Source organism: Capra hircus, chromosome 23 (genome assembly GCF_001704415.2).
Source record: "Capra hircus breed San Clemente chromosome 23, ASM170441v1, whole genome shotgun sequence".
Taxonomy (NCBI): Eukaryota; Metazoa; Chordata; class Mammalia; order Artiodactyla; family Bovidae; genus Capra; species Capra hircus.
Genome location: NC_030830.1, coordinates 39,412,852 through 39,418,623, shown reverse-complemented (window position 1 = coordinate 39,418,623; position 5,772 = coordinate 39,412,852). Strand labels below are relative to the sequence as shown.

Sequence of the window (5,772 nt, the reverse complement as noted above, 5' to 3'; positions counted from 1 at the left end):
TTATGCAGCAGGTTTGTTGTCTCTCTCTCCTACCATTTTCTCTCTTCTTAAGTTCAGTTACAGATCCCAGGAAGAATACGGTATAATGCAGTGGCTAGGAAAGTGCACTCTGCCACTTACCAACTAGGTGACTGGCCAAGTTTCTCTTCAGTTCCCATGGTGATAAAACAGGGAAAATAATAGGGCTTCCCTTATAGGGTTGTTCTGAGGATTAAGTGGCACATGAGAAAGCACCACTATTGATATTGCCCGAAAGTGTTTATTGAGCATATATTCTGTGTCTGGAAATTTCTCAGGTTATTTGTCATGGCAACCCTGAGAGATGGATACTATTATTCTCTTTTTTAACATATGGGGAAATTGAGGCTCAGAGAGGTCAGATAACTTGCCTAAAACCTTTCAGACTTGCTTCCTTCCCATATTGCCTGATTACCTACCTAACTGCCTAAGACAGAGATCTGGGAATCTAGGATAACTTGCCCCTCCCTGACACCCCCTTATGAAAAATCTATCTTCAAATCCAGTCAATTCTCTCTCCTTCATGGTTTCATATCTATCCCTCCATCTCTAACCCCATGGTTATTGCCATGGCTAAGGCCTTCGTATCCTCCACCTGGGATTGAACTTGGGCCCTTGGCAGTAAGCGTGCAGAGTCTTAACCACTGCACCACTAGGGAATTCCCTAAGGTTAGATTTTTAATGGGAAAGTGGAATGGAAATACAAGTGTAAGGAGAAGAGGAGACAATAAAATTTTTGATTGCTGAAGAAGAGCTTGCTCATGTATTTTTTTTTTTTTTTTTTTTTTACTGTCTTGACGATTTAAAGAAATTGAAGTGCAGTTAATTTACAGTGTTAGTTTCAGGTGTACAGCAAAGTGACATATATTTCAGATTCTTTTACATTATAGGTTAAGATATTGAATATAGTTCCCTGTGTTATACTGTAGGTCCTTGTTTGTCTGTTTATTCACTATGGGATTTGAGTCTTATTCAACACATTTAAAAGGGTAATATAGTAGTTTTATGGGCACACCAGGTGGCACAGTGCTAAAGAACCTGCCTGCCACTGCAGGAGACACAAAAGACACTTGTTTGATCCTTGGGTTGGGAAGATCCCCTGGAGCAGGAAATGGAAACCCACTCTAATATTCTTGAAAATTCCATGGACAGAAGAACCTGGTAGACTGCAGTCCATGGGGCGACAAAGAGTCAGACACAACTAAGTACATACGCCTGCCATAGTAGTTTTATAATAAAATGTTAATGTTTATAAACTAGTAGAAATTACATCCATCCTCTGCAAGTGTTTGAAACCAATATGAAAAACATTAGATGTCACCTTAAGAATGTGCAAGGAGCTGCATTAGTTCTTATATATTCTTTTAGGGATAGAGGGGCAAAAATTTTGAAGACTACTAACTGTGAAGGACTGTGACTAGAAAGATAAAATGGGAACTGATTAGACATTCTTGGAAGCCAGGTAGTGTTTAGACTTGAGGTGGCAGGACAATCTCTAAACCTCAGTCTCCTCACATGTAAACGGGGTCCGTTCCTGGCTTTTGACCATTCTATGACGGGACACAGGAGGTGTTGCTGTTTGCGGCAAGGCAGGGAAAAGAAGACCACCCTGAATTGGGACTGGCATGAGAAGCTGTCAGTCCTGAGGGACATTTTTGGGAGCAGGAGAAGATATTTTGCTGTCTTTTAATTGCAGGGTTAGAAAAGAATGCCCTTGACCTTACCAATATCCTGGACAAAGGAGAGTGTATCCAATCTCTGATGCCTTCAAAGATACCTATAAACTAGGGGCCATGTGCAAAGTGCAGTCATTGCTGCCCCAGGTCACCACTCTGAGGGTTGGGGAGGTAGGGCAATGGACTGGAAGGACTGGAATGTAGCAGGCTTTTTGCAAACAGTTGTCAGGATATGCAAAGTGCCTATTTCTCAAGCCCAGTGTCACTCTGGGCCAAAGAGGCACCAGCAGCTCAGTGATGCCGCTCTGGCCCCTGCTGTAGCTGAGAAGGACAGAGAAGGGCTGAGGAGGCCGATTTCAGGAGGCCAAGGAGGACTCCCCCTGCCAGCTGGATCTTGAAATGGCTGTGGAGGCAACCAGATCCGACAGTTCAAAGCAGGTCTAGCCTTATTCCACACTGCAAGTTACCATTCAGTTACACTGTGATTGGGCATCACAGCAGGTTTTGGAAGCTGAGCTCTCTGGATGGTCTGTAAAGGTTTGGCAGGAACCAAATTTTCCCATTGTGAGCTGTGCCTGTGGGCAAATCTAGTCAAAATGAAGATCTGGGGAAGCTGTATTGGTCTGTTTTGGACTCAAGCAACAGAAGCTAACTGATTTAGGTGAATATATATATACATACACACACACACACATCCTTTTAGTATAAAAATGAAGTGAGGTTTAAAATGTACTATCTCTGGGACTTCCCTGGTGGTCCAGTGGTTGGGACTTCATGCTTTCAATGTCGGGAATACTGGTTTGATCCCTGGTGGGGGAACCAGGATCTCACATGACTTGTGGCCAGGTTAAAAAAAAAAGAAGGAATAAAAAATGTACTATCTTAACAGTGTTCCCAGAATTTCTTTTAGAGAAGGAGCTGTCTTTAGGGGAAATGAGTCTTTTAAAGGAAGGAAGTGAGATCTTCAGGGCATGAATGTTGGCAGGAACCCTAGCAATGAAGAGATGCGCCTAGAAAGCCAGAGGGATTTGTTTTTTTCTTTGGACACAGTGGGGCAGAAGGGAGAATGGTGGGGCAGGGAGGAGAGGTAGTAATTTGGGAAAAGGCCAGGCCCTAAGGGGAAAAGAGCCAATCAGAAAACTTAACTTTATGAAGAATGTCAGCTGTGTGAGTTTAAACTATTTGCAATGCATCATGTGATCCTGCCCCAGGGCACGGAGCATCTTACCATCTATACCCATGAATGTTTTGTGTGGGAAGAGGTTTGGGCAGTCCTCAGGAAGGACTGAGTTTCATCTCTACATTTCTGAACTGTGACGGCAACAGCCTCGCAGAAGCTGAAGCCTGGAGGCAGAGAGATTTATGAGAATATAAATCCCCCAGAAATTTGCAGAAATCTTCGGGAAGGCTTTGACTTCCATAACCCATTCTTCCTTCCATCTCAGAGGCAAGGAGGTTGACGTTTGAATTACAAAAGTATTGCACATTCATTTCACAAAGTGGGGGTGAGGTGGGGAAAGAGAGAAGCAGAGAGAAAAAAATCACTCAGTTCTATTAACCAGATATCTGAGGGTGTCGCCTGGGGAGTATATGAGAGAGTGGAGTGTAGTCTTTATTTTAAAGATGATGGAGATGAGATAATATACCTACAGAGTGTGTTCATCTCCAGATGATAAATCCAATCTCTTTCATAAGATTGCCTTCCAGAGACTTCCCAGGTGGTCCAGTAGTCGAGAATCCATCTGCCTGGAGAATGGATACTTGTATATGTATGGCTGAGTCCCTTCACTGTTCACCTGAAACTATCACAATATTGTTAATCGGCTATACCCCAATACAAAATGTTTTTGGTGTTAAAATACAAATAAAATTAAAAAAAAAAAAAAGAATCTCCCTGCCAAGGCAGGGGACATGGGTTCGATCCCTGATTTGGAAAGATTTCACCTGCTTCAGGGGGACCAAGCCCACGCACCACAACTACTGAGACCATAGGCCACAATTACTGAAGCCTGTGCCCCCTAGAGTCCTGCTGTGCAAGAAAAGACATTGCAGTGAGAAGCCTGCCTACCACAACTAAAAGGAACTAGAGAAAGCCTGTATGCAGCAATGAAGACTCAGAGAAGCCGATATATATATATTTTTTAAAGACTGCATCCCAGCTGCTAGGTACTTAAAAAAAAAATTCATTTATGGCTGCACTGGATCTTTAGTTGCTGCATGCAGGATATAGTTCCCGGAGCAGGAATCAAATCCAGCACATTTACATTGGAAGAGCAGAGTCTTAGCCACTGGACCAGCAGGGACATCCTGCTAAGTAACTTTTTATGGTATATCTGAAGGTTGGGATGACAGGTCCCTTCCAGGTCCTAAAGACCTAGGTTAAAAAGGGACAACAGAATTTTCTACAACAGGAGGAAGGATGTTCCCCATTTACAGGGCAAGTATATTAGATGAATAGGAAGATAAGTAAGAAATCCAGAACCATAAATTTCTAGTTGTGGTGGTTTAGTCGCTCAGTCGTGTCCGACTCTTTGCAACACCACGGACTGTAGTTCGGCAGGCTCCTCTGTCCGTGGGATTTCCCAGGCAAGAATACTAGAGTGGGTTGCCATTTCCTTCTTTAGGGGAATCTTCCCCACCCAGGATCAAACCCGGATTCTTTACCGACTGAATCACCAGGGAAGTCCATATTTCTAGTTACAGAAGCCTCTTGAAGGCCGAAGAATTGATTCTTTTGAACTGTGGTGTTGGAGACGACTCTTGAGAGTCCCTTGGACTGCAGGGAGATCCAACCAGTCCATCCTAAAGGAAATTAGTCCTGAATATTCATTGGAAGGACTGATGCTGAAGCTGAAACTCCAATACTTTGGCCACCTGATGTGAAGAACTGACTCATTGGAAAAGACCCTGATGCTGGGAAAGATTGAAGGCGGGAGGAGAAGGGGACGACAGAGGATGAGATGGTTGCATGGCATTACCGGCTCAATGGACATGAGTTTGAGTACGCTCCGGGAGTTTGCGATGAACAGGGAAGCCTGGAGTGCTGCAGTCCATGGGGTCGCAAAGAGTCGGACACGACTGAGCGACTGAACGGAACTGAACTGAACTTGAAGGACAAAGCCCTTTGTGAAAACCAGAGGGAGCATAGTCTTCTTCAGTGGAATATCCAGGTTCCAGCCTCCGTATTGCCTCTCACTGCAAGTCACACAACTTCTCTGGGGCTGTTTCTTCCCTGGAAGGATAAGGAGACGGTGCTAAAATAATCGCTACGTTCCCTTCCAACTTCCAATTCTCTTCTGTGATACTTGCCAGACGTGTCTTACCGGTCCTGGAGCTTCCGCCCTGGCTCCTCCCTGGGCACCAGAGGGCGCTGCAGGTGGGCCCGGCGCCGCGTGCGGTGGGCGGAGTGGCAGAGTCAGGGGGCGGATCCCAGGCGTGCGGTGATTGGCCGCGGCTTAAGCGGAAAGGGGGCGTGGAAAAGAGGGGCGGGGACGAGCGGCCCGGTGACGTCGCGCTGGCGGGGGCGGGGCCGGGCCGCGCAGCGTGTGACGCCGCGGCCGCCGCGCGGAGCCGGGGATTAATGGGAAAAGTTTTGGCAGGAGCCGGAGGCGCCTGCGGAGCCTGCGGGACGGCGGCGGCGGCGGCGGCGCGGGGGCCAGCCGGGACAGGTCAGTCCGGGTCCTGGGAAGTGGGTCGGCGGAGCGGCGGAGGCGGGAGAGCCGCGGGCCCGGGCTGAGGCGAGCCGCGAAGCTGGTGCGCGAGGCCCGGCGGGGAGTGGAGTGTGGAGCGAGAGGCGCAGGGGGTCCGCCGACCCGGCGGCCGTCGCTTCCCGTCGCTCGGGCCCGGGCGGGCCGCGGCTGTCCGTGGCTCTCCGGGCGCGCCGCCCCGCTGCCGTTGCGCTCCCAGCCTTTGGACGCCCGTCGCTTTTCGAGCCCGAACCGTGGGCCTCCTCCCCTCGACCCCCAGATTTCTGCGGCCCCTTCTGGGCCTCGAGTCTTCACCTCTGCCCACTTCTGTGTTCTGAGAGCCGGCGTCTCAGGCTCTGGGTCCCCTCCCACCCTTGCCTCTCATCTCTTCC

At 48.1% G+C, this 5,772-nt stretch overlaps 1 protein-coding gene across 1 annotated transcript in view; it reads left to right on the top strand.

Annotated features, from left to right (window-relative positions):
• PPARD (peroxisome proliferator activated receptor delta) overlaps nucleotides 5,231–5,772 on the top strand; it is an 86,270-nt gene continuing 85,728 nt past the window's right edge. Inside the window, exon 1 of the mRNA XM_018039044.1 lies at nucleotides 5,231–5,362. The gene's annotated coding sequence lies outside the window, so the exon portion shown is untranslated. The remainder of the gene's footprint in view (nucleotides 5,363–5,772) is intronic.